This window comes from Cyanistes caeruleus, chromosome 1 (assembly GCF_971803275.1).
Source record: "Cyanistes caeruleus chromosome 1, bCyaCae1.hap1.1, whole genome shotgun sequence".
Taxonomy (NCBI): domain Eukaryota; kingdom Metazoa; phylum Chordata; class Aves; order Passeriformes; family Paridae; genus Cyanistes; species Cyanistes caeruleus.
The window spans coordinates 59,280,599-59,303,956 of NC_141701.1; the positions used below are offsets into that span (position 1 = coordinate 59,280,599).

Genomic DNA, 23,358 nt, shown 5'->3' on the forward strand with positions numbered 1-23,358 from the left:
ACACACAGCACATCTCACACAACTCGGCTATCATCCCACCCACACACCCTGCCCGAGCACGGGGACACAAGGGAAAGCTGACAAGAAATTTTGAAAAATACTCTCCCTCCCAAATCAACATCAACCCGTACTATGCCACTCAGCTTTTGCTTAAAATTACACTTTTTGGTTTGGTTTTATTTGGGGTTTTTTTGGGTTTGTTTTTTTTTTTTTGGGGGGGGGGGGGGGAAGCCAACGAAATACACGGTTGCCAAGTCGAGTTAATGAAAAACCCTTTGGCTGTTAACTCATTTAGTGCAGCAAGCATGAAATAAAGTCCGTGGCATGGGGCCAAAGCGCAGCGTCCCTTTGCCGGGCGGGCTTCTGGGACCTTTCCCCGGCCGCCGAAGAGCCGGCCCTGAGCACGGCGCCCACCAACCAGTTTTGGGGAGGGACTCTCCAGAAACCGGCGAATTCGCCTCCAAGTAGTAAAAAATATTAAAATAAGACCCACAAAAATCAAAGTATCGATGGCCCTGCCAGCCCCGAGGAGCCGTGTCATAAAGGCGCTTCTGCACCCACTTCCAAAAAAAAGCCGGATCCCAGCGCTGAGGGACGAACGGCGAGGGGACAGCCGTAACGAGGCCGGCCGGGGCTGCGCTCTGGGCAGGGCAGGGCAGGGCAGGGCAGGGCAGGGCCCGGCCGGGCAGGGCAGCAGGAAGGCGGCGGCACGGCGGCTCCTCGTCCCACCTCGCCGCGCCCCGACACCCCGGGGCCGAGCTGCGCGGGGCCGGGCCGGGCCGGGCCGGGCCGGGCGGTGGCGGGGGGCGGGCCCGCGGGCTGGGGCCGCCCCGGCGAGGCGGGGCCGCGGGCGGGCCGGGGCTCGGCTCGGCGGCCGTCCGGCCCCATTCCCCAACCCCCCCTCACCGCGGCACCCCCCGCGTCCCTCCCCGCCGAGGAAACTTCTCCGCTCGCTGGGAGAGTTCGGCTCCCCAGCCGGGGAGACAGCGGGGAGCGCCCGGCGATGGGGAGCGAGGGGAGGAGGAAGAGGAGGAGGAGGCGCCGAGAGAGTTGCGCCTCTCCCCAAAAAGGGACTTTGACCCCGCACCGCTCGCCGGCGGACCGCGAATTACGTATTTTTGTCACAGGTCGGATCCTAACGCACGTCGACACAGCGTCTAATTTATGAACTCATCAGCCTAATTTCATTATTTAATCATGCGCCCAGCAATCGTGTTTCCTTAAGAAAGGACTGACCTATTTTTGGCTGGAGATAAACGATCATGTTAACAGATGTTAATCTTGTAATCTGTTTTTCCTGTAAGCACTTCGCATACCCGCGTTTCAGACGTATAAAAGAAAAAATTAAAAAACCTTTCCCGAACGACTTGACGTCACGATTCAGTTCTTATTTAAAAAAAATAAAAAAATAAATCTCGCAGTGGTTTCAAAGACATTAAATCTTTTTCACTTTATAAATGCTGATTTGTTCTGCCTCAACTCCCACAGGCTTTTATTTGCATTTCAAATTCCACAGGTTACACCAGTCGCCTTTTCAGAAAATGTACACCAACAATAAGGCAGCAAATGGGGGGGGGGGGGGGGGAGGGGAACCCTGCATCTGGATTAAATAAAGAACAGAATTAATGTTTCGAAAATAGTCCGAGCAAAATGATATTTGCACGTCCAAGTGCCCGAGCGGCTCCGTATGCTATAGGGGTAATGTAAAGGATAAGCTGTGGGCACACACAATGCGCATTCCCCAGAAGATCCCTGTCTGCTGCTGGGAGCTTATTAACGCTCCTAATAAATGGTGCTGACTCCAAACCGACACTTTTCGGCTTAAAACACAGGGTTTGTCTCCAGCAGCTAATTGCAGAGGTTAGCTGCTTTGAGGGGAAAAACAACGGGCGGCTGTCATGCTCCACACGCCTCCCCACACGTACTGCCACTTTCAGCACCCCACCTTCTTCCCTCATTGCAAAGTTTACCCATCCAAACTTTCCTCAACTTGCCCGAGTGCTTCATTCGCATTAGGATCGCGACTCGGCGCTATGCTAATGATCACCGAAGATAGTAATGGGGGGAGGGAGGGAGGGACGAGGAGGAGGAAAGCTTTTATAGCACAAAATGTCTGGAACTGCGTTATTTCTATTCTTCTTTTCTCTCCCTTCTCTATCTCTCTCCCATTCCTTCCCTCCTCTCGACCGCCCCCCCCCCCATTTTTTTTTTTTTTTTTTTTTAACATGTACATTAAACTCCCTGCCTGCCTCCCTTCCTCCCCCGCACCCCACCCGCATCAAACGGGCTATTTTTCCTCTTCTGGAAATAATCGCTACGGAGACATTGTCCTCCGAGTCCTCCTCGCTGTCTATACGTGAATAATTGTTTTCTCTGCCCGCCCACCCCCAACTTCCTTTGATAAACTGTGTACTTCTCTAACGGGGATCAGGCAGCGACCGACTCGCCACGGAACCGAGAGCGACTGGCAAGCAAGGGGGGGACACACACGGACACGGCCCCACATCGGGCATTTCACGCACACGCTGGGCCGATGTTAGCGGGGCTGGGGGGAGGAGGGAGCGGGGGGAACAACCCGCTGCTAATAATTGAAGTGGCTACTCGGGGCTCGACGACCCATCACCCTCCTTCTTCTGCCCAAGCTTTTTACTTTAAAGTGCGGCAATTTGTTCTTTGTCTCTTAATGGATTAATATCGCGATCCGCCCCCCCTCAACGCCCCTGACGGAGCGTACAAAGCCAAAAGGCTGCCGGAGCCCGCAGGGCTCCCCCACCCCCCGGCACCACCACTGCAGCAAACCCGACCTCCTCCTCGCGGAACAGCGCAAAGTTACCATTTTGGAGCTGCTCCGATGACCGGGGGGACAGTCCCCGCACCCGGGGGGGAGGCGTGAAGTTGAAGGGTTTTTTTTTTCCCCCCCCGAGGGGCACAGCCCGAGGACCCCCCGCCCCCCGGGCCATTCCCCCGCCCCGCCGCCCCTCACCTCCTGCGCGGCCGGCGGCGGCAGCGTTCGGGGAAGGGCGCGCCGAGCCGCGCTGAAGGTGAAACCACGCGCCGCATGCGAGCGGCGCCGCGCTGCACATGATCCGCCGAGCGGCTCCACTGGCGCGGGCGGGGGCGGCCCCGCCGGCCCCCGCCGCGCCCCGCGCCCGCGCACCGCCCCCGCCGCGCCCGCCGCGCCCCGCCCGCCCCGCCGCCGCCGCCGCCGCCGCGCGTCCCCCGGCGGCAGCGCTGCTGTGGCCGGTGCCGAGCCCGCACGCACACGCCGGGGACCATTGTCTGCGCGGGGCAAAGTTGGGGCGCGGGTGCCGCCGCCCCCGGGCGCTGCGGGAGCGCGGGGGGGAGGAAGGCGGGCACCGCCGAGTGGCGCTTCTGCCCACCGCCGCCCCGGTTCCCACGTACCTCCTCTGCTGCGAAAGGTGCGGGCTGGAGTTGCCCCAGATGCATTTCTATGAGAAACTTTATTTTTTTCTTTTTTTTTTTTTTTTCGCGAATTCCACTGGTAAAATATTTATGGATCTATTGAAATGCGCAGAAACAACAACATTAAAGTCCTCAATCAAGATCAAAGAGGAATACTGTTGAACAGCCACGCTGGGGAAGTTGAAAGACCTCCGAACAAATCAATCTGCCATATGGCTATAGAAAGAAAAAATAAAAAACAAGCAACAAAAAAAGCCCCCCCCCCCCAGTCGTCCCCCCCGCCTCCTTCCTACGGCTGAAAAGTTCAATTCTTGTTTTCCTCCCTGTTTGCGAAGCTCGGTTTAATCACGCCAAATCTGTGTGTGCCACAGGCGAGGGGAGTGTGTTTAGTCTATGGCTGGGAAGCCTAATTTAACGCTCGGTACTAGACATCAAGGGTGTGGATGGAGCCTTTTTTTTTTTTTTTTTTTTTTTTCTTTCTTTCTTTCTTTCTTTCTTTGTCTCGTAATGTGCGATGACGTACAATTGACACGGAGCACTTTTGACGGAGGGACGGTGTTATCTCGACGGCCCGGGCCGGCAGAACCCCATGGCCCCCGGACACCCCAGCTCTGAGCTCCCCGCCGGAGTCGCCCCCCGCCCCCGGCCCGGCCCTTCCTGGGCGCTCCGGCCCCGCGCCGCCCTCTCTCCGTCTTGCACTTGGGACGCCAAGTGCTCCGGCAACGAGAAGAAAACGAAATTGGGACGGGGGGACGCTTTAAATCCTGCCCTTTCCCGTCTTTATTACAAGAACCCTCGCAATAAAGGGAAGGGGTGGGGGTGGGGGGCAGCGAGCGACGGGGGAAAGTTGGTAATGAAGGATACACGAATCATAAAATGTAAGCTATGTGTGATTAATGATCTGCACTAATTTGTATAGCAGGCGTGTTAAAGGTCATTGACAATTGTTGCTGCTTTCAGCATGAATGCCTGAGTGGGATGTATTTGGGACAATCAAATTTAATTCTAATTTACAGGAAAAAAATAACTAGACGTGCATAGCAGCTGGTCAAAGTATAAAGAGGACGCACTTTAAAAAATGCACGTTGCCTATTCTTCAAAAGCAGCTTTGTTACATTAACGTGGTGTCTTTATGTGCCTCAATAGTAAATAACGCATCTGGAATGTCTGGATTTTGTCCTCTATGCATCAGCATCTTTCCTGCACACTTTTTCAATTGCAGGCCAAATTGGGTTACTCCAGAAGTGCAGCATTTTTGTGGGAATTCCGAGTTTACTGGTGCCAGATTTACCTGTGAGTGGACCAACGCAGATGTCACCCCTCTGAGCCTGAAGAATCCACCCCAGGCACACGCCTATAACACAGGCGTGTCGATTCTCTAATCACAGTTTATATAGTACTTCAGCATTTCTTTACACAAAGAGTAAGAAATCCATTATAAATCAGCATTCCTGGGCAGTATTTAGAACTACAGTATTAAGCTAACAATTTCCATATGGTGAAAATTGACAAGTCAGAGCAATGAAAGGTGCATGAGACTTCTCAACTCCTCTACCTAAAAATGTGATTTTTATGACCTACTCCTTTTCTCTCAGAGTCTGTACAGATTATTTTCCTTACACAGTAAAACATGAGAATACACAATACGGTGCTTGCTCTATTACTTGACGGAGTAATGCTCCAAATACTTGATAATTTCCATATTTGCTTCCATAGGGCCCAGTCTTATACTCCTTGTTCCTGTAAGGAAATAGGAGGCTACAAGGATGAAAGGACTGGAGAGCCCATCTCAAGCTTAGTACACGAGGGGTATTCCACTTTAATGGAAAGGCAATTAAAAATTCAGAAGATGCAGAGACCTTAAAAACAATCAAGCGGTATATTAATTTCACGGGAAGTCACCAGCACAGTTCTTCTGTCCATGTAATTTTAAATAGGAGATTTTCTCACATTTCTTCTGCTGAGCCCAGCACTTCTGGGTTTTAAAAGCAAAACTGAAACAGTGTAAGAATTTATAGACTCAAAAGATATGCAGGATATATTTGCATAATATCATCAATGTCATTAGAAATTTCAGGTGGAGATGATGTTCTTAATTTTCAATTTGTTAGTAATGTACCATTTCCATGGGTGACTAATTTGTTTGCAGACAGTTTACTCATTTTATGTTTGCCAGAAATCTTCCAGGAGATGTCCTCCAGTTTCAAATTCTTTAAATTACAGTATTTTGTATGAGAATGTCAGCGATATTAATGGCTCAATACGTGTTTTACTATTTATAGACTTCCATGTATAATAATTCTGGCTAATGAAATACTTGGAGCAGGAAAGCATTTATTTACTTTTGCTATGGTCTAATAAATTATTTGTTCAGCGTTTGGGACCAGGCTTTCTCAAGTTAGGGAAAATGGCAGTTTGATGAAATTCTGTGCGATGACTTGTCTGCATAACTTAGCCTTAGGAGTGATTGGTGGAAGTTTAGATAAGAAAAGGTTCCCAAGAAGCACTGTGGTAGAGTAGTGAGGAAAAAGGCCATCCCTGTACAAGCAAGGCTGAAAGCACAGATAAATACTTCAAGACAGGCAAACAAGCCAATTTTGGATTACATTTCATATATATGTGTGTGCATATGTGTGTGTGTGTGTGTGCATGTCACATACACAAATACAGTCTGTGAAATGTAATCTAGGGGAGTCAGTCTCTCTGTGTGCTTGCTCAGTTACCCAGGTTTTGTGCCAATTAATATTTTCAGTTATTACAAGTCTATCTGAAATTCTGTTTAAATCTAAGGCAGAGGTTTTGCTCTCAAACTGTGTTTTGTCAGAAAAAAGTGCACACAAACTGATGACAAATAATCTTGTATTACTCTTTATATTCTAAATCAGACATTTTCTTGGTGTATCTGGAGATACAAAAAACATGTGCAGAAGTTACCAACTGGAAGGCACAGGCAGCTCTATCACCCATCTATATCTGCAGATCACCACACAGAAGCATTCCCAGTAACGTTTTTTAAAAATAAACTCACATTTCTGATTCCAGTTAAAATGGAGTGCCATTCTGACACTGGTGTGCTTCCAGAGATTCCGTGGGTGGCACAAATTCCACTCTGAAACAAAATGGTTTCAATTAATAACAAGCTTATACACTTGGATCAAATACATTGACTTCTGATGTGCACCACAACAATCTTTCTCTCCTCTCTAATCATGCCTCAGTAGCTGGGCAGTGTCAGGCTGCTTCCAGAGTTTGCAATATGAAAACGTACCCCCACCCATCAAAGTTTCGCGCACCAGCGTACTCTGGGTCTGCATGGACTGAGGTCAAGCTTTTGCGCCCTGTTAATTCAGTCAGGCATAAATCTGGCAAACGGATTTGAAAATACTTTTTCCATTTGGAGAGGCACACATATTTCATGATCTGACGTGTCTATTAATGTGTAACAGCAATAAGCAACTTGGTCATATCTGTTGACAAATTGTACCAGGTGTCAGGATGTGGTCATAACCTCTTTACTTTCTATTCATACTAAGTTGTCCCCTTGCTATCAATGTAATTGCATCAATGATAAAAGATGACCGGTGTTTGTTTCCATCATCTAATTTATGGCATGTAATGAGCTTTTCCTTATGGCAGAAATAATCTGGAGACCTTTCTTGAGGAATCGACATTTTTAACGCTAATGTCTTTCATATTTTCCCCTACCGCCAACACAGTTTCTAAGATATAGCCTGATTTTGATTTTTTCTGCTTTGATCCTCTCAAACCCACTTTTTTTTTTTTAAACTGAATTATCCAATATTGCTTTTACAATGACACCGAGGAAGAGAGCAGAAAAAGTTAATATTGCAAATAAGTACAGCCTCAGTGTACACGGCTATTTTAGATTCATGCTAAATGTACCAACTTTTCCAGCCCTGGCAGTCAGATTTTCTCACCCATATGTAATTTTATAAACTACATCACGGCTTCACAGCAGGTAGGGAGCCCACAAACCTGTTCTTAATTTCAGCTTAACTGAAAGAATCTCAGCAGCAGCTGGTTTCAGAATAGTTGATACAGACTTCCACAGATGTGGCCCATAATAGGTTCAGAAATAAAAAATAACTAGGCCACAAAGTAGAATTAATTTAAAGAAAGACAAATTCAATAAGGATGCGACTTTTAAGATTTTTTCTTTTTTCTTTGAGACAGAGATCATTGGGAGGGCATATTTCTGTGGCTTGGGTTTTTCCATTCTGTCTACCAATAGTAATACTGCGGTACGCTGATTTTCTGTCAAGGTGGACCTGACTGTTAGCGGGCTGTGCTCTCCCAAAGCAAAAAACCGGGATATTTCTGAGTTTGTGTTGCCTCCACTCCCCTCCCCCTCGGCCTTCTTATGTTCCTCCAAGCATAACTGATAGTACTGGAGTGCTTGTGCGCTTTTCTAACTGGACCAGACAAAGACGTACAATAGCTAAAAATGACCTGTGATGTTACAGAGAGTGCGCCGCTTGGTAAAACTGGGGAAATTGGTTGCCAGCTCTAAACAATGTGTTACCAACATTTAACAATTTGTTATCACAAACTTTAAATAAAGGACTACAGAAAAAAAATAGTTTCACAAATGTTCATTTCTGGAGTTTAGCAAGGGGAAGAATTTAAATGATTTATGGAACGGCATGGCAAATACATCGTTGTACTGTCTTCTGCTGAGTAAAAAATACCTCAAAAGTAAAAGTGGAACAAAACAGTCACTTGTCCTCGCTAACAAAATTTCCCTTGACATTCTGTGCAGTGGTCTACAGTGGTTGAATAATCTAAGTTTATATGGTCTTTCAGCTCAGGCATGCGAGGAAAAAGGAACTTCAAAAAGAGAATATTTTACCTGACGTGTACTATTTTAAGGCTTCAGTAATTAGAGAACTGCAAAGGTCAAAATAGCCATCAATATCACAAGCAACAGAGTAGAAGTAACATGTTTGAGAGGAAGTTAGCTGGTTGGCTGTAACATAATATGCCGTAAGCACTCGGATGTGGATCTGCAATGACGAGCAGCAGAAGAAACAGTAAAAGTTAACCAGTATCAGATATTTACTTGGCTGAAAGCACACAGGAACTTGCAAATGAGAAATAGAGATGCTTTAGAGACTATATCGCAGAGTTTATTGCCTCACTGCAGAGATGCTGCAACTTACACCAAGATCTGTCCACACAGATCCATTCACAGGCTGGAGTAAAAGTTTGCCAGAGCCTTCTAACCTTTCAGTAAGCCAGACAAAAACTCAGCATTCAGAAGCTCCCAAACCTTTCTTCTACCTTCTGCATCTCATTCAAGTCAGAAATGTGTGTCATTAGCCTAGTTTTAGCATACTACTGCCCACATCCTAAAGTAAAATCAGGAAATACTAGATTGGGGAGGGTAGCTAAGATCTTGACGCGTGAGAGTCTGCTACTCCTGAAACTGTGTGTGTCAGCCTGTATTTCTGAACTGGCATAATTTTAAAAATGAGTAAAAGTACAATGATTACATCTGAAGCTGCAGTAGTTTGCAACAGTGTAAGTCATAATAAATATGCAGAATTTGGTGAAAATTATTTTGAGAACAGGAACTCTTCCAAAAACTTCCCACTATTTCTTTCATTGCTGATAGACCATTTTTCTTCCCTGCACAGTTTTATGCCAAATTGGCTACTTTTCTAATTTCCCCATAAATCACACAAATTTCATGATTCTTTTTTTCACATTTGGATCACAAATCAACCAAGTGAATTTGTTCTAGTGAGAGAAAGAGGCTGAAACAAACACTCAGGATCATTAGCATAAAATTATCAGCATAAAATTATCCTGACTTATAACAACAAGTTGCAGGCGGCTCCTCATGTGTTGCTTTCATAGGGTTTGAAAGACAGAAGTGAGTTAGGGAAGTTGGTCCACTACAGATTTTGTTAGGCATTTGCCTTTTTCCCCCCATTAAACTCCAAAGCTAATAAACCCAGAGCATTCAGTAACAAGTAAGGCACTCATGTCAACAAAGACCTTACTTAGAGACAGCAAGGTTTTGAGAAACTTCTGTGGTGAGGATCTGAAGATATTTTAGTCATATGCAGTGCTGCTTCTCTGTTTCCTACAGTATAATCCCCTTTGCTTTCCCCCCTCTGTGTTTTAAAACGAGCACAGAAAAGGCTGAGTGTTAAACTACACTATTCAATTGTCTGGTAAGTACACAAATTCTGTTCAAATCAGAACAAACTTTCAAGTAGACAGAAAGGGGTATTTGGATTTCTATTTGGATTTCTATTTTATCCTGGAAACCCTGCTGAACACCAGTGTGGTGGGGAATATAGCCATATCAGACCAACAAAAGGCTCCTAATGTAGTGAAGACCTCCTCCCCCCTCCTCTCCAAGGAAGCCGGCTGGCAGAGCTTTTGCTATCGGAATTGTTTGCAGAATAACCAAACTAAAGCAGCTCCCTATGTGGGTGCCTCATTCAGGAATAAGCAGCACTTTTATTCTAAAACACTTATCTAGCTTCCTGAAGAGAACAAGCTATTTGGAAGATACTTTTTTTGTTTTGAATGTTCTTGTGGAGCAATACCTTATCTGGATTTTTTTTCACCCCGTCTATTTACATTTTCATTTGCTTCTCTGACAAAAGCAGAGATGTACACACTCAATAAAGCAGTTATCACATATGCCAGCAACTCTTAGATTCCTTCTGCTGTTCAAAAGATTCCCAAGAACTGTTTTTATTGCAAAGAATCCCATTAATATCAGTGGTGCAAACATCCTGTTTGCTCCTAGGGGCTTTGTATAATAAAAGGGTTATGCTTTATAAAGTGAAATGCAATAGATCTGCATTTCACATCACTAGTATAACAGTGTTCTTGCAATGCAAGATATACCACTAGTCATACTTTTATTGCTATGAAGTATGTTGCGGTGTAATACTCCACATATTTTTCCCTAAGACATAAGAACATTTCATGCCAAATCCCTCTATCATCTAAGAAGTCCAGGATCCTATTTATTTTGATGGAAGTTGGAGTAATAAAAATAATAGATTGCAAAATAACTGTGGTAACAACGCTGCCAAAAATGCTCACAGAATGATGCTGTTAGTATTGTCCAAGCCAATGTTTTGTCTCTCCAGAGAAAGAAGGATGCATGTGAGCGTGTGCTCTCAACTCCGTTTGGTGTCACTAAGGCTGAAGTGTGTGTTGGTTTGTTTGTTTACTTGTCTTACAGAATTGAAGAGAGTTGTGTTCACCATTTGGTGCTTACCTCCCTGAAGGCTCCAGCAGGTAGAACTGACACAACACAAGCACCTACATCTGTAGTCCACAGGAGAGACACCACGAGGCACAAGTGGGAAGAAGGGGTCAGTGGGCTGTGAAGAGAGGCCAGGAGCCATTTGGAAGTGCTCTCCTGCCTTGTAACCCTAATGAATGTTGTGGTAGTTCCAGTGCCAAGTCTGTGAGAGGCCAGCAACTGGAAGCTGGTGTGAGCAGCTGAACATGAACTGCTACCCTAAGCTGCAGGAACTAAAGAGGGGTGGCTGTTGAGGTCACAGCCAGGAGCTTTGCCGTGGGACCTGGAACAAAGCCGGTAGTTCTGGCTACCCCCTGCCTGGCTCTGCAGCTGCTCCTGCAGCCTCCTGTATTCTCACCTTTGCTTTTTTGGAGAAAGCTACTTGGCAGAGCATTAACAGTACCTCTGCACACCCCTTACTTCATTCACAAGTGCTTCTGGCAAGGAATATATAACTACATTAAGTTTATGTTCAAGAGTTTTCTACTAAGTTCATACTATTCTGCTGTAGGGCAGGTGTAGTATCCATAATCTGGTTATTAAAAAAGTGCTGGTGAATGGGATATTTGCATGAATGACCTCATTTTTCACTTGCTCACTAGAACATTTTTAAAAGGAACTATTTGCTTGGTTGGTAGCCAAGTGTTTTCTCCTTGACTACCGAATGTGTTTAGTCCATATTAAGGGTAAAATTCTCTCCAAAGTTCACTGGTAATTTCCAGACCCGGCAAGATTTGCACGCAAGAGACTGACAGGAACATTCTTATTTAATCATTTCCCACCATATTTCAAAAAAACGTGGATTTCCAGATGCTCCTGACTTCCAAATGCAACAAAGTGGAAAATGTCCAAAAAAGGCATTACTTCATCTAATGTCATTTATTTAGCACACATACAATCCTTCTGTCCTTCTGCTTTATCAAAAGCAAAGGGATGTGTGAGTAGTTTGTATGACTTAAATTTCTTATCTAGACTTGCATAAGTGCATTCAGCAGCTTCCTCAGATGTACAGTTAATGGGAAATTCCATGAGTTTTACACTTAAACTTAATCAGAGATATGAATGGAAGAATGTAACCATCAAAGCTATTGCAGAGTCCTTCACTCCCTGACCTTAGGGCCCATAAACCCATGAATAAGTTACATTCATCCATGTACTTGTGGCTTTTTTTCGTCACTAATGCAAAATGGGTTTAGAACTCCAGCTATTAATCCAAGCTGAATTTCACTCAAACTGCTCATGAGTGGATACTTAGTCCTTACCAAGGGTTTGTAGGACTCGTCCTCTTTTCACCCCCTGCAGCACACGTAAGCAAGGAGAGGGGAAGGTCTGCACCACTGAGCAGAGCTGAAGTGGTTATCTCAATGCCAGGCAATGACTGGCTGCCTGTGGCTGCATCTGCACCTCCCTGTCAGCAGGTGATGTGTGCCATGGCCCCCTCTCCCAGGCTATCACTGGAGCTGCCACAGCAGGGGATGCAGGAGTAACACATTTCTGCCCTGCTCCCAAAACACCGTGCTGGGTCTGAGCCCCATTGCAGCTGTATATACTGGGTTTGGGGAGGACACTCCACTCACTGCATAAGCCAGTTTTTCTTCTCTCTGAGCCTCAATTTCCTGTAGCTGCAAAATGGGCCAGTACTTTCAGAGAGCTGTGCTCACTACTGCTGTAATGAAATACCCTGAGACCTTTGCTGACCCTGGCAGAGCAAACTGTGGCACAAGTCATGCTTGGTACTGTGCTTGGAATTGTGTTTTGGCATTTGTACCCAACACAGCAAGGGTTATATCCATTCAGCAATCTCTGCTGAAAGCAGTTTTGCACCTTCTTTGGGTTGGCTGCGTAACCAGAGTCAGTCACCCAGCTAAAAGAGAATAAATATACTTTGAATAGAATACAGACTCTGTCCCAGTTGCACGCCAGGGGAAAAAAACAAGGTCTGGTGCACATCCAGTGCAGGTTTTCTCACAGTGCTCCAAGATGGTCGATCCAGAAAGTCTAAGAAGGAAGAGCCCACTCAGATAAAGACATCTAAAGATAAAAATATCTCTGTCAACTAAAGCTGAAAAGTAATGAAAAGATTCAATGTACCAATTGAATTTTATTTAGATGATTTTTCAGTGAAAAATTAAATGTTTGTGTTCAGATTTGGGAAGTGAATAGGAAAAAATATCAATATCAATATCAATATCAATATCAATATCAATAAAAGAATATAATTAAAAAATAGTCCTCATCCCAGCTCTGGTTGGGATAAAATTTAATTTTTTTGTTTTTTAGAAAAAAGAGTACCATCCAGACACATCTGTAAGCCAAGTTTTGACCTGATGCAATTTGATACAGGTGAGATATTAAACCCTGAAGACCAAGTTAACAGTGGAAAGAGTGGCAGTAAACACTATTAAAGGCTAGTAGCTGCCATTATACACATAAGTTACACGCTTTTCACAGCATACTGGGACAGCTGATAAACCCTGAACCTGCCCTGCTGCCTTTCGTTTGCCTGTAGTTTGTTTCCAGGAACGACCTTGTGTTTACTGGTTAATTCTGCAACTCACTTCATGGGCAATTAGAACAACTAGAAAATTTTTAATATCAAGAGCATTTTACCTCAGTTCTTCATTGTCTTTGTAATTTAAATATCCTGTTGTGTAAGCTCAAAAACAGGAAGTGAGCTATACAAACCCTTACAATAACAGTATTAGGTTGCAGATAAGCCCATGTGCTCAGTGGTGTTGGGTAATTTATTTTTTTTTTCCCAAGGTAATACAAGTCCTGCCAATACTGAAAGAAATGCTAGAATTCTTTAACACATTTAAGTTTTTCAAAATGAGCTTCATCTGTTACACACATACACACACAAAAAATACTCTCCCAATAACAGGAAATTACTTTGGCCCATTATGTCGGGCTTTAATTATTTATCTTCACTCTGTATTTGTGTTTCTGCCATGAAATCCAAACCTTTTCAGCAGGCAGAGAGATGCTGGTGGGGTAGGTGCCTACCTGTCCTCTCTTCCATTCTTTTCCCTCCAACTCAGCACTGTTTTAATGCAAATCAAACCCTTGGTGCGTACATAGCCAGCACAGATATCCTTACACTTCATGCACCTGGCAGTCAGCTTTCCTGCCCAGGCTGCTGCTGAACTGAATTGTTTCCTCTTTTGGTAATTGCACTTGCCTCTCTGCAATAAAAGACTACAATAGCTTCTTACAGATGATAAACACAAGCCTTCTTTTCTAAATATAAACCTGGATTTTTAGGCCTAAGGGTGAAAATTCTATTAATGGTAAAATTTAGAATTCCGCAAATGAATCAAATCATTTTTGCAAGCCAGATACACAACGAGCAAACCGTGTGCAAGCCATGTAACCTACCAGTGCTGCATTTAACAAAAGTGGGACATGATTTCTGCATCTATTCTCCTTTAATAAGATTATGATCCTGACTGTCCTGTTCTGACTGCAGTCGGAGGTAGCGTTGTTGCTGAGTGGCTCACGAGCAGTAGGCTTGTGTGCTTGCATAACTGATCCCGAATTACACACGGTGACTATCTATAGGGGCTAATCTTCAACATGACAAAACATTTGATCTCTCTGTGTATATTTGCACAACTGCAAATACACACGCGTACACATTCATATCAAACACACAGCATTATGTGTAATGAGATTATTACACATTTGTGTAGGTGCTGTGAAAAGGAAAAATTGCCTGACACTCTACCTTTACTATAAAGCCTGTCTTCACAGACAGCTAAATTTTATCAGTGTAGCCATTTCTGCTGTCATTTTGTGCAACATCTAATTTAGGCCCAAATGCTAATGACAATTTCAGCCAGAAACTGTTTAGCTGTTTCTGAAACAGAAAGTAGGTTGTTTTCCTTATCAATAAACAGTCTGGATTTTCTCTGGGAATTGTTCTAGCACCTTCACAATTTGAAGCCAGAGTCTGAAAAATCTGAAGTCTCCCTACGCTAGGGCTTTGCCTTTTGCTATTCTCGTTACACATTTGGCTATGTTATAAGTCTGTGAAAAATCACAGTTTGCACATGCTCCATCACTACCTCTTCAATTGGAGTTGCTAAATTCTAAGATTCTGCTGTAACTGAGGATGCTCAGGTTTCTCACAGCTGGTAGCGCTGACTGAACCACATATGCCACGTCCTCAGTTATAGACTGCGGTGTCCCACTATTCCACGCTCGAATATATTATTCTAGGGTAGATTACATGGGCAAAGCCAAAATTTCACTATACTACGAACTCAGAGCAGTAACGTTGGGATGAGTTCCAACAGCAACTGCCAAGAGGGAGATAAATTAATTTATGTTCATGAAGCGTTCAAATACTGCAGAACTGGTCACCACAGAGAAGCTCACAAGGAATTTAATTATTTCTTTTTGAGTGAAGCATTTGAATAAAGTTATTATGTGGCTGTGCAATTAAAGATGATACCATAAAGCACACATATAAGGGACCGAGTGAATAGACTGTGAGAATCCTCACCATTGGAACTTTCGACATTAGTTTGTCTACATGACTTAAGAACAGCACAGTAACGAGCCTAGTTCCCTTAATTTATACATCCACATGTCTAAAAGTAGCTTGACTCCAGTTCAAAATAATAAAATAATGGTAGACAAGGGGTTAATAGTTAATTGCATTTAATAATATAAAAATGGCAGGAATAGCCTATCTGAAGTTATTGGAAACAAAGATTTACTAGACATTATGGACAGCCCACAGCATAGAGCTTTTAGCTATCCTCCCTGGGATATTAAAATCTGTGATACCAGTGAAGTACAGAGTAAGGGGCTTTCTGCAGTTTCCATTCATGTCTCAGCAGGCTTTTAACAGAACAACCAGGGGAAACTGTCTACAATAAACTTCTCTTTGTCTTCACCTCCTCCAGCTTCAGTATGCAAGGAGCTCCATTTTCAGCTATGGAAATGAACCATTTCATTTTTATGAGATCTAATTTCAGTAGCCTACTTTGAATAATAAACAACAATTAACTTTCAGAGCACAGGGAAAGATGTATAAATTTTAAGGCACATCCTGTTTCAAGGACTTCAGGATATAAACTACGTAAGAGCAAGAAATTGTAGAAATAAATGAGAGAGAACAAAGTTGTTCCCAGTCCAGTGAGGCTTTCAGTCTTTCTGTACTCCTGCCCTTGTAACTGTATGCATTGAGCCTGATTCCCTGACTTCACTTGAGACCCCTTGGGAGAAAACTGAAGTAACGTACTGTGGGATCGTGTTCTTCTCCCAACATTTGCTTTTTGGAGGGCCAGTCTAGTATGGTGTTTAAAAGCCTCACATGAACTGCACAGAGCTGACATGATTTCTTTTGGTTTTCTGAAAGGGTGAGTATGGTAGAGCTTGTGCAGCGCTGTTTCCTGAGAGCCTATTTAAGCAGGTTTTAGTGTTAACTTCAACTTCTTAACAAGCTTAAGTACAGCATCGCATTTGATTTGGTTTTGTAAATGTCTGGAACTTTTCATGTGGAATTAGCAGATCTCAGTCTTCAAGCCTAATGAACTCAGATAAAACTCAGCAGGATGTCCTGTTGGAAACTAATTTTTTTGTAGGAAGACAGCTCTTTGGTCCTCTTTTCTTGCCTTGCATTTGTTGACTTGTCTCAGAAGCTCGTAAGCTATCAGCTCTCTTATTGATCTACTCTAGAGTCACTTGAAAACATAATTTTGAAAGCAGCATTTCAGCACCTCTCCTTGTTTGATCTCATTGCTGTGGCACAGTTTTTCAAGCACAAGGCTGAAAATCAATGTTGAGAGTTATTTTATGCTTAATAATACATATTTTTTAAAATCTTTACATCTGTCTAATTTTATTTAAAATGCCTCTCTATATGTTAAATTTTCTGCTTTATTAAAATCTGTCCAAGGACTCACATCCCTTCATTTTAATTTAGCTACAAATTGATTCCTAAAGTATCACATCTAATAGCCTTTGGGGTTTGATGCGCAAACTATTCTGACGTCTATTCATAGACCTGTATAATGGGACCCACTCCAGTTTATCCCTTGAACTGTCAGGCTCTTTGGGAAATAATAGCTCCTGACAGTTGTAGAGTTAAAATATAGGATTAATGATCAGCTTTTAATGTGCAAATGGGGTATTCAGCTTTCCTCTTACCCATCCTATTTAATGCAAATTCACTGTTGAAACAGGTAGCGTGAATTTCTTCTCTCACTAAACATAGATTAATCTATCAGGGTAAGTCCCTGAATCAAAATAGAAATTTAGATACACATTGCAAAGTAAATACAGAGCACTGCATTTGTGCTGATTTATAAGCAAGTATTTTTTTTTTTTTTCTGCCAAGTCCACCATTTATTTTTAAGGTTTCAAAACCTCGCTTTCACACAAAAATAAAAATAGCTGTGCATTGCAGCAACCGATTTAACCAGCAGGAAGGACTATGCCTTCCTCTATTAAGTACAGCTGTAGAAAGCCCAATGGACTCTGATTTAATTGTTTCCAACAGTCCAAAACAATCAGCTACCTGCACGTAGTAAAAAGTAAAAAAGACAGGGATTTCTACAGTGAATCATGGAGGAGATCAGATGTTTTCATTAGGAGATTAATGACGTTTGTGATTCTTGGCCTTAGGAATCGTATGGTAATTGTCAGTTGGGACATCCTATTAAAAAGCTGCCTATCTATACAAAATTAGACTATTTGTTTAGAAAATGTTATATACTCATGTAATTGGAAAGTGCATTTAAACATAATAAGAATAAGAAGCATTTGTCTGTTATGTTCCGCAGTGACAGGCAGCACTGTGTCCAAGGAGCAGAGCACAGGGAGGAGATGCTGGATTAAGGTGACACCTGAAGAGAACCTTGCACCTGAGAGTATGAGGGTAACTTAAGTGAAAGTCAGAACACAAAAGATAAAATAAACACTGAGTCATTCTAAAAAAATCTTTCATATTTAAGGCAGTCACACACCTGCCCATACATCTCTGATAACCACTAGCTTTCCCAGGCACATGAAACAGAAAGGTGTCCCTCAAGATATAAGACTTAATCCTTGCAGTGCTTGAATGCCTTAAGCTGCCAATAAAGCAGAGTGAAGTCTGTTGCCTGCAATTATTCCTTTGAAAGGAGTCACATCAGAGCAGTACACATATATAAGTACCTTGAGAAGCAAAAGAAGAGGGAGAAGAGCAAGAAGAATTCACGGCACATCGCTTGCATTGCAACTTTTGTGTCTTCTGTTATTATTGCTGTTACCTTTGCATACATGCTTTAACACACTAACAAGGTGTTAACATATTATTAACTTTATTTTGGAAATCTGGTTTCAACAGCATCTAAATGGCCTCCAGGAATTTCTTTGTTGTCTTCATAACAGTGTCAATTTGCATACTCTCCCCCCACACCCCCACCTCCCATCTCTAAGAATGCAAAGCAATCTATCATTAATGACTCTTGAGAAACATAAGCTAAATTTAAATTAACCTCACAGACATTGTTTATAACATCCTAAGCTACTCTGCTCGCAATTCTTCACTGCCTTCTACCTTGTATTCACAGCTGTGCCAAGCAAGTCAAAGCAGCAGTCAGGCAGCAGTGCTCTGCAGACAGGCTGCATTCGCATTGCTTTGGTGTAAGTTAGGGACAATTCAGCAGAAAATAAGTGGTTGCAGACATTCAGGTAAATATATAGGTATAATAACCATAGCAGGGTGTGCTCACCAGATGGACTAAAGGTATTAGCTAGCCCTCAATGAGCTGGAGGATGCTTTAGCTACTTTATGTAATTTCTGAGCCTCGCCAGCAACTTCAGCCTCTCGTGTCCATCCTGCACTATTTTCCCAGTTGTGTAGGAGGCTGGATGGTGGACCTGATTCCCTGGAAACAAAAATCACCCAGGAAGGATAAAATGGAAAAATAAATAGAAAATACAAGAATAAATGATGATTTTCCCAGGGATTCAGCTCTCTCACCCATTTCACTCTAAGGCCAGACAAATGAGTAAGGGCCAAGGCCAAGATGAAGCAATGTCAGGGGACAGGGAAGAGGAGCTTGCTGGAAGCCTTCCTGAAAAATTGTTCATCAAATTATACCAGGACAAACCAGAGTATTCTAATTCCTAATCAGGAATCTCCTTTATGTAAGAGGCTACAGCCAAACTCCAGCTTTTTCATGCCTTGCTGCAGCTATGTGTTCCAGTCTTCCCTGGACAGGAAGGGAGTGTTGTTTTCCCAACACAAGGTATTGTGTGTGCTGCAATAGGTACACAGGGAGGCAGTTTGTACTTGGGCTTGGAGCCTTAATTTTCAATGTCTTGGTGTTTTTGGTTTACAATGGCTCCAAAACGCCTTCAAGCTTGCAAAACGGTTGTCATGCCTTGTCGAAGTTAAGCCCACAGGTTCTAAATTATATGTCTGTTTTCTGTATTTTGAGAGAATTTTCTCTGGAGACACGTTTTTATATAGAAAGATGGGAGGTTTTTTTAGACTTTCTGCAAAACCCTTTCAGAATTCTTAAATGAATGAACTTAAATGAAAAAAAAAAGATAAATTAAATTAAAAATTATTCCTTGCATTTAACAAGTTTCTCCTATAAAACTGGTTTGTCACTCATGGTTGATTTGATTTCACAGTCATAGCAAGGAAACCTGAATATTTCTTTTTTGACTTGCTCATTGGGCACTTAAAATTAGAGATCAGAAAAAGCGCAGCTTACAAGAAGACAAAAAACTTTTTACTAATCCAGAGAGCAGAGATTAACTGAGCTTAGAATTCAGCTAATGAAGGGGAAAACCACTAAAAACCAGAACCTGTCAGAGGGCCAGTTTGGGGGGCTGTGGGGAAAAAAAGGCTCCAAGGAATGAGGAGCTCCTGATGGTTCTGTAGACAAATTCATTTGAAATATCCCTGAAAACAGATCCAGCTAGGAATCAGAGCTGCCTCCTAGGAACCCCCAGAATTCATCAGGGCATGAAACTCAAAAAAAAACACCTATTAGTCAGAGGAAACTTAATATTTCTCTTCATTCTGAACACAGTTGTTATGGCTTGTGTTTGGGGAACAAAAGGGCTGGGCCCTTCATATTGGGACACCTGTCTGCTAGCACAGGCAGCAGCATGGACTAATATGAACACTAAATCCCAGCCTGTCCTCCTGTTTTTCCCCAGAGCAGCAGATAAAAAAAGAACCATTTCACACACCCACCTAGATCAATGAAGCATTTTTATTTTAACCCCAGCTATTAGCCTAAAACGACGTCAGGATTCAAAACACTTAGAAAACTGGAATCCAAATTTCTGTGGTTAAGGGGAGGACCTGCACCTCATCCTTGTGCAGCTCACCACTGCCCTGATTTCACGTGGCTAAGGGGGCATAATTGAAGGGGATGGGCTCCCCTAGCTCACAGTTTTGTCCTGCAGCCATTCAATTGCCCCTCTTTTGTTTTGGCTTGTTTTGTTTGTATTTTCTAACCTTGCATAACTTTAAAATGTCCATGCATAATTTTTTGGACAGTTTCCATTTGGGGCAGAAACCCTTCTTGACAGGTTCAGCAAAAGCTGCAATTTAATGGATGCATTTCAAATTCTCTAAAAGCAGGGTTCGAAGCTCTCAGACACCAGTTTCAGATTAATTTCTGGAATCACAACACAGCAGAGGAGGTGCAAGCATGTGTTATTTATGTTTGTCTGCAGCTTCACTGCTGTTTGGACATAAATAGGGGGTGAGATTCAATCCCGGTCGGTCCTATCTTATGATGATACAAAGCCCCAAAGGGGGCCCCTGAGGTGGGAAATGTGTTGATAGGAAGATTCGCCACAAGCCAGACCAAGCCTAACCCCGCTGCGGGTGAGCGGGACCTCCTGGGGATGGCAGCAGCCCCCGAGCTGGGCTCGGCTGGACAGGGGGCTCGGAGGACGTGCTGACAGTCTGCTCACAGCCATAACCCAAAGCAAAGGCCGGCACTCGGGCCAGAGCAAAGTCTGCAGGGGGAGGAGGACCCAGCTGGATGTGTTCGGGGAGTGGATCCCGCTGGGGCGCAGGGCGCTCGGAGGGGCCGGTGCCCACTGCGCGGGGATCACGGATAGCAGAGCCTGCTCCTCGCTCCTGCTGACAGCCGAATAGAACGCCAGGGCAGGTATCCATAGAGGCTGGGAGAAACGGGGAGAAACGGGGAGAAACAGATAAAATAAAATCATCTGGGAGAGCTCACAGGGCAAATGGATTGTCCCAGGAAAGCGCAGTCCTATGGAGCTGAAGGGAATCCATTGGCTTGTATTCCCATTTTTTCCTAAAAACTCACGGTATAATATAACACTAGCAACCTACAGGGATGCTGGGAAAAACAAACAAACAAACAAACAAACAAACAAACAAACTCCTTTGAGGCTTCTCCCTACACCCATCCCCTCTCTTGTTATTTTTTAAATCAGGGAATGGGGCAAAGGGGCAAAAGAGCAATCCTTGTATTTGCCAGCCAGTAAATCTAACTTCAATCCCTAGTGAAACAATGGGACAACCAGTTAAGGGGGAGGAAAGCGGGACAGAAAATGATGGGGTCATGAGCAATTAAGAGGTTTGGCCAAATCAGACCTTTGCTTTAATGTAATTTTGAATAAGCAGAGTTATAGCTGGGTTAAATTTAACTGCCTGGTTTTCTGAATTTTCTTAAAAAGAAATAATGCCAGAGAAACTCAGTTCATCTGGTGGAATCAAAAGATGTAGTGGGAAAAATATGTTTTCTTTTTGCTTGCAACAGCTGTTAAACTTCAGCATGCAAAATCATATAGGAGAAAAAAAATCTTTCCTTAAAATTCCAGTATCACTCTCAGTTCATCTAAACTGTGAAAACGCTCATAATATAATCCCAGTCCCTCCCTAAAAAGCCACCAACCTCCTAATCCACAAGCAGGGGAAAACTAGCCTTGGCATTCTTGATATTGCCAAGACTAAATGAGGTTGTTTAGATTTCCTCTTCCCTCTGTTCCCTCCTCCTATAAATCAACATTTTCCAGGTTAATTTATACTCTGTGTATCTGTCTGTGCATGTGTATTTATAAAAGAAAGGGTCACGAGTCCCAGGCTTTTAAAGGAAGGAAGCCTTTTTACATTATGTTTTAAAATTAGCCAGGACTAAACATTGCAATGCAGAAATGCTTGTCTTTCTATTACACAGCCCCTGGCAAGATATCCAGGGAGCTGTTTCGAGACAGTTTAAATTGGTCAAGCTAGTGAGGGTCCTCCCTTTTCCCTGGACTATGCCACATGTTGCTGATGCATGGAAGTGCAGTAGCACTGCTGCTTATCTGACCCCTTATTGAGCAAATTTAAACAAATAGCTTTTTTTTTTTTGCTTTTTTGCTTTTTTTCTTTGTTACTTTTCTGTTGATTTCAGACTTTAAATTGAGTCACAGAGAGGTCAGGGGAGCACCAGGGCCAGCAAAAGGGCAAGGTCTGGAAATACATCACCAAGTCCAAGGTGAGGATGGTGCAGTGGCACTCACAGAGACGGGGTCGTGGTTCCCCATCAGCGAGCAGCATTTCTTGTACCAGCCAGCTTCACTTTTCCCACTCCCACTGGTTTATTTTTTAAAAAGTAACCTGGATCAAGAAATTTATGCAGCTAAATATTATCCAAAACAGGCTATTTTTCAGCCAGTTCTCTTCCCAGTCCAGCTCACTGGGTACTTGTGCTACCATAGGAGAGAGACACTTTTGAAGCGTGCTGCCGTGAAAAATGAATTGCTTGGAAACTGTGGCTGTTTTGTGAGGCAACAGTATCACTCTTCCAGAATCTCCTGTTGAAAATTGTCTGCATTGTGAAAACAAGTCAATTTTAAAATCTGGTCTGTTTGTTTCAGACATGTCCGCTAATGAACTTTTAAGCAAAGCCCTGGGTTTCAGCTCGCTCCCCTCTGCCACCATTCACTGCTCTGTGTTCTCAGCCGACCGTAATTATCAGCCCTAAAGCCAACAAGAATGATGTCATTTTTAATTCATCAAATACCAGGTATCTCAAGGGGATCCTTCAGCAGAAATGTAGCAGTTCTGAAACCAGTTTGGGATTTTGGCTTTGGTGGAAGGGTGGTAACTTTGGGATCAAAAGCTTTTGAAAATCTGAGAAGTCATCACAGAATAATGACTTTTTTGACTGTCTCTGCAATAATAGGCTACCACCATGAGTAACAGCTGACATTTCAGATTCTGAGTGACCCCTGGGTGTTTTCAAGGTCTTTTTTTTTTCCCTAACTGGTAAATTTGAATAGCTATGAGATAAAACAAGGTAAAGTATGCCGAGGGCATCAGGTTACCTCTATGCCCAGAGCTGTCATTTTAACCTGATCACTTTGCATGCAGACTGCTTTTGTGTGAGGATGCCTGTTGCACAATGTTGTTTTTAAGTGAGACAGCAAAATAGATGAGCTCTCAATATGATGCAGAGAGCACATGTTATTTCTTGCATAGTCTTACTGGATTTATTCTGAGAAGTTACTGAGGCTTCCTGCAAAGATTGTTTAATATCTTTGGTGAAAATAGTCAAGCTTTTATAATAATAGTGATGAAAAAATTATGACTTTCCATATCCAACCAAAGCCTGATTACACTCATTGAAATACAAATGTCAATATTTATTAGCTAA

General features: G+C 43.3%; 1 protein-coding gene across 5 annotated transcripts in view; it reads right to left on the reverse strand.

Annotated features, from left to right (window-relative positions):
* Positions 1-3,187, reverse strand: part of ZNF516 (zinc finger protein 516) — a 100,822-nt gene extending 97,635 nt beyond the window's left edge. For 2 of the 5 annotated variants that reach the window (XM_086894504.1, XM_086894471.1), the window contains exon 1: positions 2,984-3,187. The gene's annotated coding sequence lies outside the window, so the exon portion shown is untranslated. Of the gene's footprint in view, positions 1-561; positions 764-2,833 lie in introns of those variants that run through there. The other 3 variants (XM_086894514.1, XM_086894483.1, XM_086894495.1) reach the window with 2 other exon arrangements.
* Between the last annotated feature and the right edge of the window lie 20,171 nt (positions 3,188-23,358).